This window comes from Otolemur garnettii, unplaced genomic scaffold (assembly GCF_000181295.1).
Source record: "Otolemur garnettii isolate 467f Iridium unplaced genomic scaffold, OtoGar3 scaffold00097, whole genome shotgun sequence".
NCBI classification, from domain to species: domain Eukaryota; kingdom Metazoa; phylum Chordata; class Mammalia; order Primates; family Galagidae; genus Otolemur; species Otolemur garnettii.
In genome coordinates, this window is record NW_003852492.1 from 7,026,252 (window position 1) to 7,036,946 (window position 10,695).

Sequence of the window (10,695 nt, forward strand, 5' to 3'; positions counted from 1 at the left end):
GGGAGGTAGGCACCTGATTGGCCGAGCGCTGGTGATGTGACAATGATCTCCCAGGGTCAGAGAAGAGATAGGAAAGGAGGTCAGGAGGGTTGGTCCTTAGTGACGGTCATACTAGCTCAGAAATGGACAAATGAGAGGATGGGAGGTAGGGCCCGAGTAGGACACAAAAGGGGAGTTACGGAAACCACAGAGAGAGCCTCAGGGTGGGGAGGTGGAGTGCAGGGCTGGTGGCTGGTCACCCAGTCCTGAGCAATGCTGACGCAAAAGAAACTTCACAAATCAAAGGAGCAAATCTGTGGCAAAATGACCCGGGGCCCTCTAGACATTTATTCAAACCCACACCACAGGTATCTCCTATTCTTATCTTCATATATGAGGGGGAAAGAGCTTGTTGCCCACAAGAAAATATCAAAGGGGGCCGCACAATTCTCAATAAGAACAGCTTTTCATTTTTCGTCTATTTTGTCTACACAAGTGACTCACATCATTAAAACATAATCTAAACAGTAAGAGGTAACGGAGTCAAAAGGGGAAACACCATTTGTTGAAAGGCTGTTTCCTGATGATTCCATTTCAGTTCTCCCATGGGGAGCTGCCTTGTTGGGAGGACAATCATGTGAAAATGGGACAGGGATTGTGTTGTGACTTCAGAGTTGGGAGCAAAAATTAATCGCCACTGTTTCCATCAAGAACCTCCCAAAGGACCCTGAACATCTGCTCTCAAAAGTAGTTACAGCTCAACCCTGAGACTATTTTCCAAGTCTCAGAAGCCAGGGTTATAATCATGTCTCTACCACTAACTTGTTATTTGCCTTTGACCTAAACATTTGTCTCTCTGGTCCCGGTTTCTTTGTCTTAAAATAAAGGAAAATAATAGGGTCTCTAGTTTTCTTCCGTCTCTGTTTTCCCATTCTCTTTCTTCTCAGGATAGAGAAAACCTTTATTACTCTTTCAATTCCCCTAATATAGCCTTTACGCCTCCTCACCCTCAGCGACTCACCTTAATTTTGTATCTTCCCCATGTTGGTCAGAATAGGTGAGGGCCAGGCTCTGCAGAGGGCCAAGGTAATGAACCAACCTCCAAATCAAAAAGGTTTCTTTCTCACTCTCAGAGTCAACTCTTCAGAGTAGTTGTGCTTTGTAGGGAGACTCAGAGATGCAGGAAGCATCCATCCCATGGCTCAACCATTCTCAGGACATGACCTCAGTGATTGCCCAAGCAGGCAAAGAGAACCCAGGGAGGGGTCATCAGTCCTCCGTGCTTCAGCCCAGAGGCTCCTACTTACAGGTTTGGGGCCAGTACTAGCCACATGGCCCCGATCTATCTCCAGGAGAGACTGGAAATTGTAAAACAGCCAGTGACATTACTTGCCAACATCTCTGTTTCTGCTACTATCCTCTAAAAATTGCTTTTGACCTTAGCGATATAATTTTATTTCTGAATGCAAAACCAGCCTGGGCAACAGAGAGCGAGCCCAACTTCACAAAGAAAATCAAAACTACATGAAAAGACATATTCAGGGAAGTTCCTTCTCCTCCATCCTTTCAACCCCGTTCTAACTCACTTAAGAATTCAAATTGTATGTAAAACCAGCACATTGTACCCCATGATTGCATTAATGTACACAGCTATGATTTAATTTAAAAATAAAGAAGTAATGTTTTCATTAATTTTAGGCTATATATCCTGTGTTTATGTTGTCAAAATGAAGACAAGACATCGGGAAATAATAGTTTGTTTCTATACATTCTAGTCTTGGTTCTACATTACTATATCATGAAATGCATACAGTAAAAATGTACAAATATATCCCTAGCTCAGAAAAATGTTTACACACATACACACGCCTATTTAACTACCTCCCAGATAAAGATGTGTAACATCTTTAATACCTCAACAGACCTCCAGTGAATACTCTCTGCTTACTGCCAGGTAACCAGCATTTTTTTTTTTTTTTTTTTTGAGACAGAGCCTCAAGCTGTCCCCCTGGGTAGAGTGCCGTGGCATTACAGCTCACAGCAACCTCCAACTCCTGGGCTCAAGCGAGTCTCCTGCCTCAGCCTCCCAAGTAGCTGGGACTACAGGCGCCCGCCACAATGCCCGCCATTTTTTGGTTGCAGCCATCATTGTTGTTTGGCGGGTCCGGGCTGGGGGTTCGAACCCGCCACCTTAGGTGTACGCGGCTGGCGCCTTAGCCGGTTGAGCTATAGGCGCCCAGCCGTAACCAGCATTTTTTACCTCTGTCATCACAGATAAGTTTTTCCTAGAAAAATAGGAGGGTTGTCCTGAAGGAATCCAGCCATGGAATGTGGGAAAATAAATAGTATTAACAATGGCTGGATGCTTTCTGAACAGCCACCCTGTACTCTTTTTCTCTCTGGCCTCTTTCACTGAATATGTTGGTTTGGGGGTGTTTTTGGGTTTTGTTTTTAATTTCAGGTTAATATGAGGTTACAGTTAGGTTACATTGTTTACATTTGTTGGGCAAAGTCCCTGCTGTAGCCTCACCCCTCTCCCAGGAGAGGTACCATATACCCTTACATTGTGCCCATTAGGTGGGAACACGCCAATCCTCCTCATTCCTGCTCCCTTACCCCTCCCCAATCCTCCTCCCTTTTCCCCCTTCCACCAACTTGAATTGAATTGAGTTTTTTCTCTTGTGTGGGCATGTATTCGCTCATCCACTGGCTTCATGTTAGTACTGAGTACATTGGATGCTTGCTTTCCATTCTTGTGGTACTTTACTAAGTAGAAGGTTCTCCAACTCCATGTAGGTTAACACAAAAGGTGTAAAGTCTCCACCTTTCCTATAGCTGAATAGGATTCCACAGTATACATACACCAGAGTTTATTAATCCATTCATGTGTAGATGGGCACTTGAGTTGATTCCATATCTTGGTGATTCTGAGTTGAGCTACGATTAACATTCTGGTGCACACGTCCTTATGGTAAAATGATTTTTTTTACTTCTGGTTAGATACCTAGTAATGGTATTGAAAGCATTTGCACTGAAAACTGACACCAGAAGACAAGGACATTCACTATCAGCAGTACTGTTCGACCTAATGCTAGAAGAGCTAGCCAATGCAATTAGAAAAGAGAAGGACATTAAGGGCATTCGGATGAGGGCAGGGGAGGTCAAACTCTCGCTCTTTACTGATGAAATGATATTATACTTAGAAAACCCCAGAGACTCAACCAAAAGACTCTCAGAAGTAATCAAGAAATACATTAATGTTGTGGAGTATAAAACCAATGTCCACAAATCAGCAGCTTTTGTATATATCGCTATCAAGTTAAGAAGCAAATTAAGGACAGAATAACCTTCACAGTGGCTTCAAAGAAAATGAAATATCTGGGAATAGTTCTAGCGAAGGAAGTGAAGGGTCTCTACAGAGAGAATTATGAAACACTGAGAAAAGAAATAGAAGTTACTAACAAATGGATGAACATACCATGCTCCCAGCTAGGAATAATCAACATCATTAAAATTATCTATACTCCCCAAAGCAATCTACAGACTTCATGCCATCCCCATTAAAATACCAACATCATACTTTAGACTGGAAAAAATAGTTCTTCGTTTTGTATCAAAACAGAAAAAAAAACATGTATAGCCAAGGCGATTGTTGGCAATAAAAACAAACCTGGAGACATCACTTTACTGACTTCAGATTATACTGTAAGTTCACAATGATCAAAACAGCATGGTATTGGCACAAAATAAAAACATAGACATATGGAGCAGAATAGAAAACCTGGAGATGAAACCAGCCTCCTATCACCATCTGATCCTTGGTAAACCAAACCAAAGCATACACTGGGGAAAAGAATCCCTATTTAATAAGTGGTGCTGGGAGAACTGGATAATCACATGTAAAAAATGGAAACTGGACCCACATCTCTCACCACATAAAAACCAACTCAGGATGGACAAGAGATTTAAATCAAAGACATGAAATGAATCCAATCCTGGAAGACAGTGTGGGCAAAAATCTTAATGATATTGGCCTGGGGAAATATTTTATGAAGAAGAATCCGTGGGTAATTGCAACAACAACAAAAATAAATGAATGGAAATTAAGATAAAAAGCTTCTGCACAGCTAAAGACACAATTAAAGCAAACAGACAGTTTTCAGAATGGGAAAAGATTATTTGCAGGTCACGAATCTGATAAAGGTTTGATAACCAGAATCTACAGAGAATTCAAATTAATCAACAAAAGAGAACAAACGATCCCATGTGTAAGTGGGCAAGAGATATGAACAGAACCCTCTCTGAAGAAGACAGATGAATGTCTAACTAAAACACGAAAAAATGCTCACTGTCCCTCATCATCAGAGAAATGCAAATCAAAACCACCCTGGTGGCTCGGCACCTGTGGCTCAACTGGCTAAGGCGCCAGCCACATACACCTAAGGTGGCGGGTTCGAATCCCCCGCCCGGACCCGCCAAACAACAATGATGGCTGCAACCAAAAAATAGCCGGGCGTTGTGGTGGGCGCCTGTGGTCCCAGCTACTTGGGAGGCTGAGACAGGAGACTCGCTTGAGCCCAGGAGTTGGAGGTTGCTGTGAGCTGTAATGCCACGGCACTCTACCCAGGGGGACAGCTTGAGGCTCTGTCTCAAAAAAAAAAAAAAAAAAAAAAAAAACCACCCTGGTATATCACCTAACCGCAGCGAGAATAGCCCACATCACAAAATCTCAAAGCTGTAGTAGATGCTGGCGAGGGTGTAGAGAAAAGAGAATACTTTTCCCTGTTGGTGAAATTGCACACTCATACAGCCTCTCTGGAAAGAAGTATGGAGAGCCTTCAAAGAACTAAAAGTCGACCTTCCCCTTGATCCTGCTTATCATTCTGAAGTTGCATTCTTTTTAAGGCAATTGTACACGGAATCCTTTCCTTCATTTCACTTTTGGATGTTCCGTTGCTAGTGTATAGAAGTCTAGTGGGTTTTTGAATAATGATCTCATTTTCTGCAACTTTGCTGAACTCATTTATTGTGTGAGTTTTGTAATGGTTTCCTCGGAATTTTCTATACACAAAACCAGGTCATCAGCAAACAGAGAAAACTTTCCTCCTTCCTTTCCAACCTGAATGCCTTTCACTCCTTTTTCCCTATACCTTATTAAATAGAAGTAGAGAAAGCAAACAGCCTTTTCTTGCTCCTGATTTTAGGTGAAAAGCATGGTCTTTCCTTATTAAGTATAGTGTTCAATGAGATTTTTTTTTGTGGACACCTTTTATCAGGTTCAGAAAGTTCACTTTTTATTCCTAGTTTTTTGAGTGCTCTAATCATCAAAGAGCATTGGATTTTGTTGAATGCTTTTTCGGCATTTACTGAGGTGATCCTGTGGTTTGGGGGTTTTATTCTATGAATGGCCTGTATTACATTAGTTTTTGATTTTCAGATTTAAACCAACCCCTGGGATAATCCCACTGGTCACAGTGTATAATCCTTTTTATATGTACTAAATTCGGTTCGCTAGTATTTTATTGAAGATTTTTATTCCTATAAGAAGTATGGGTGAATAGTTTTATTTTCTTGTGATGCCTTTGTCCAGTTTTGGTATTAAGGTAATGTTGAATTCATAAAATGAATTGGGATATATTCCGTTTCTCTCCCCTGTTTTAGAAGTTTATAAAATCTTTAAATATTTGGTGTTATATATTTAACTTTTTCAGAAATGTCAAACTTTTCCAGTAGTATTTTGCATTCTAATCAGTAGTGTGTAAAGGTTCAAGTTTCTCATGCCATTTGCTTTTTTTTTTTTGAGACAGAGCCTCAAGCTGTCCCCCTGGGTAGAGTGCTGTGGCATCACAGCTTACAGCAACCTCCAACAAGTGAGTCTCCTGCCTCCACCTCCCAAGTAGCTGGGACCACAGGCGCCTGCCACAACGCCTGGCTATTTTTTTTTTTGGTTGCAGCCATCATTGTTGTTTGGCAGGCCTGGGCTGGATTCGAACCCGCCACCTTAGGTGTACATGGCTGGTGCCTTAGCCGGTTGAGCTACAGGCACCAAGCCAGTATTTGCATTTTTCACCAGGGCCATTCTTGTTGGTGTATTTGTCATCTATCTTAATTTGCATTTTTCTGATAGCTTATAATGATGATAATCTGATTATATGTTTATTAGCTACATATATGAGTTGGTGTAATATGCAAATCATTTTAAAATATTAGGTTGTCCTCATTGAGTATTAAGAGTTATTTCTATATTCTGAATGCATGTCCTTTATCCAATATATTGTTTGCAAATACTTTCTCCCAATCTATGGCCTGTCTTTTCATTTTCTTCATGTTATCTTTTGAAAAGGAAAAGGTTTTAATTTTGATGAAGACAAATGTTTTTTCACTAACAGAATTATATTTTTGGCATCATACCTAGGAACCCTTTCCACAGTCCAAGGTCATGAAGCATGTTTTCTATTTCCTTCTAAAAGCTTTATAATTTTAGCTCTTAGGTGTATGATCCATCTTGAGTTGTTTTTGTGTGTATGGTATGGTTAAGAACCTGAATATATCCTGCATGGATGACAGTGTGGTTTTTTTCTTTGGTTCTATTATTACAATGCATTAAGCTCACTGGTTTTCAAATGTCAAACCAACATTAAATTTCCGTGACAAATCCAAGTTATTTAAAAGATATACCAAGTCATCCTTCAGTATCTCTGAGGAGTTGGATCCAGGGCTCCCTGTAGATACCAAAATCCACAGATGCAGAAATCTTTTATATAAAATGATATAGTATTTGTGTGTATCCCGCATACATCCTCCTATAATTTGTCATCTCTGGATTACTTATAACAATACAATGATGATGTTATGCAAATAGTCGCGATACTATATTGTTTGGGGAATAAGAACAAAGAAAAAAAATCTGTGCATGTTCAGTACAGACACAACCATTCTTTTTTATTCTTTTTAAACCCATAGATACAGAACCTGTGGACACAGAGGGCCGACTGTCGACGTAGATATGAATGAACCCAAAGCTAGGTCGTAAGTGACTGCAGCTTCTGCTTTGTTTTTCAGATTTCTTGATCTTGGGGAAACTTGAGGACTTCTAAGCAGCCCTGCTGTGCGGTCCACGTGGAGAGTAACTGAGGCCTCCCACCAGCAGCCAGTATCGACTTGCCAGGCAAGCTGAAAGCAGAACTTTCAGCCTCAGGAAAGCCTTCTCCATGTGACTACATCAACAAGCATCTTGGCTGAGACTTCACAAATGACCCTAAATCTGAACTCCCCAGGTCTGCTTCTCCCAAATTCCTGATGCATAGCAACTGAGATAATAAATATTTATGGTTGCTTGAAGTTGCTGAGTTTGAGAGTAATTGGGTATGAAGCAATAAATTTACTACATGTATATAGACACATTATTTTGCACTTTGGTTTCTTTTATTTAACAATATATCTGGAACATTATTTCATCTGATTTCGTAAAAATATTTCTCATTGTTTTTACAGCGTATAGCACTACATTTCCTGGATGTGTTATATTAATGTTGAACCAGCCTCTTGTGAATGTGCAATTAGATGTTCCCAGTGTCTTGCTAATACAAATAATGCCGTAGTTAGTAACCCTGTGGATATCTGCGGAGGTTGTTACTAGAGGTGCAGCTTCAGGGTGTTTTCACAGAGGGGGGGATTCAACACGTGGTATATTTGCAGTTTTGTTAGGAGTTGCTAGATTCCACCCTGTAGAGTTGTCCCCACTGGCAATGTGTGAGCAAGCCTGTTTCCTCAAGGCTGCAGCAACAGCATTTTATCAAGCTTTTAAAATGTTGCCAATCGGATGGATGAGAAAGGATATGCCTTTCTGTAATTATGAGGAAAATTGAGCATGGATTCATTTGCTCAGGAACCATTTATACTTTTTTGTGAACCATCTACATGTTTTGTCCAGATTTCCATTAAGTATTTCATTCTTTTCCTTTGCTTCTTGACGGCTCCTCATGGGTTAAGTATACTGGTGATCTGTCTATGATAGAAGTTAAAATATTTTCTCCCAGTTTTTCATTTTAACTCTTGGCCTTACTTATGGTATTTTGTCTTCTAAAAAAAAAATCCCGTATTTTTATGTAGTCAACTTTATTTTTTAATTGTATTTGGATTTTGAGTCATAGTGAAAAAGTTCTTTTCAATACCCCCAAGTTTTTTTTTTTTTTTTTGAGTGCCATGGCATCACAGCTCACAGCAACCTCCACCTCCTGGGCTCAAGCGAGTCTCCTGCCTCAGCCTCCCAAGTAACTGAGACTACAGGCGCCCGCCACAACACCTGGCTATTTTTTGGTTGCAGCTGTCATTGTTGCTTGGCAGGCCTGGGCTGGATTTGAACCCACCAGCTCAGGTGTATGTGGGTGGCGCCTTAGCCACTTGAGCCACAGGCCCTGAGCCCAACACCCCAAATTATATAGGAATTCACCCATGCTTGCTTCCAGTACTTGCATGGATGCAATTTTTAACATTTAGGTCTCTAACCCTGTGAGAGTTTCTTAAGAACATCAGTTTATCCCAAGCATCAGTTATTGCTTGTCTCAATAGTGCTACTTACACATCAACTCTCAAATGCCAGTGGCACAGGACAAGTGTCTATTACTGACAAACTCTGGGAATCATACACTTCATTACTCAAAAACTCTTAGAAACATGGAATCTACTCTGGAATCCCTGGGTGTCGGCTAGCTGTCTCTGCTGACCTTGGCTTTGCTCACCTACATTTCTGGGCATCAGCTCATCCTCACTTCCGTCTTGTATATACTGGTTCCAGCTGCAGCAGTTAGAGCAGCGTGGCTCTGCTCCACGTCTTAGGACTCTTCCAGCAGGTGACCATGGCAATGGCAGAAGCTCAGGAGAGCAAGCTTTAAAGCACAGACTCACTTCAATTATAGCCTTCAACATCTGCTGACATAAAAATGGCCAAGGCTACCACGCCTAGGGTTCATCTTACAAGGGTACACGTGACTCTTTCTAAATGTAGAATATAAATGTCCGAACACCATAACTAAGAAAATGACATGACGCCTATGTTAACCAGTTGGATGAAAATGTTTCAGATTGTATATGGAACTAGCACACTGTACCCCATGACTGCATTAATGCACACAGCTATGATTTGATTAAAAAAAAAATAGCCAAGGCTGATCAGGCCCAGAGCAGAGAGGGAAAGCACCAAAGCCGCATGGCAGGAAGAAATAAAGAACCAAGGGCGTCTTTGCAATGTCCCACATCCTGAGAGCTCCTGGATTTAGTTTAATCTCAATGGGATCTAACCATCCAACATCATTTTTGGTTCTTATTTGGTGTGACAGAACACATTAGCTGAGCATAGATCTAAGTCATACATTCTGTAGGCAGGGAACATTTGTGCCAGAATCTCTGCTGACTCCTCAATAGCCCTCTCCTATCCCCTCCCTCCTCTCTTCCAAGCTAGGGATAACATCAATGGACTCTTATGCCTCTTGGTTGTCAGCTGGCAGAAGATTGGAGGGGGACAGGAAAATAACCAAGGTGTCTGCTCCCTTGCTTCCCTACCTGTGCGGTCACCAGGTGTTGGCTATGGCCCTGGGCCCTGCTCCTCTCCAGGTCACCTGCCCTGCAGGGCTCCTTCCCTTCCTCATTCAGGCCTGGGAGGGTGATGGCCAGCCACTAGTTGCCCTGGGTTCCCACACTTCCTACATGGTTTCTTACCCTCTCACATCTATAAACTTTTTTATATTTTTTTTTATTAAAATGAATATGAAGGTACAAGTGTTTAAGTTACTATGTTCTCACTTCCAAGGTGAAGTTCAAATGGTAGAAGAGTCCTTCGCCCAGGGGGTGTGCTGATCACCTCACATTGTGCACATTAGGTGAGATCCTACCCGATGCCCTCCCTCCTCCCTCCAATCACCCTCCCCTCTCCTTTCATACCCTCTCCCTTCTCAGACTATTGTTTGTGTTTTATCATTCATATGAGCATGTAATTATTTATATACTGGCTTCATAGTAGTATCGAGTACATTCGATTTTTTTTCCATTCTTGAGATGCTTTACTAAAAAGAATGTATAAAAATGGTCCTCTTTTAAATAAATCGTCCTCTGATTATCTGTTCCCTCATGAAACCCCAACTGAACCAGTGTGACACCATTCATCACCCCCCTCCCTCTTTCCCCGGTGCATTCATTTGCATTTAGGACCTGGTTGTTAATTCCTTATCTTCATCTAACCAAATCCAGCAAGTTACGTTGAGACAGAGGGGAAGAAAATGAGAGGTCCCTGACCCCCGCCCTTTGAGATTTTTAGGAGTTGGGCATTCTGACAAGAAACAAAGCAAGCACAAAACAGACGGGGTGGGGCTTTGAGTGGCTGCCTGTGCTTCTCTCTGGCCCGTGGAGCACAGTTCTGCCATGCTCAAGGCACCCTCCTTCACATGGCAGCAGCAGGGGAGGGAATGCCCTGAGATACAAGGCCAGCTGCCTAGCGTCCTTAGAGCTGAAACTGGGCTCTTGAGCTCCCATTCTTACCAGCAAGCAGGAAAGATATTGATTCTGGAAGTCATGTACACACTCCAAGGATTCTGAGAACTATAAGAATAAGGGACCCTGGGAAAACGGGCCTTCCCATTTATATGGCAAATGAGACACAGAGTCATAGCACGGTGGCTCACACCTGTAACTCTAGCACTCAGGGAGGGCAAGGCAGGTGTT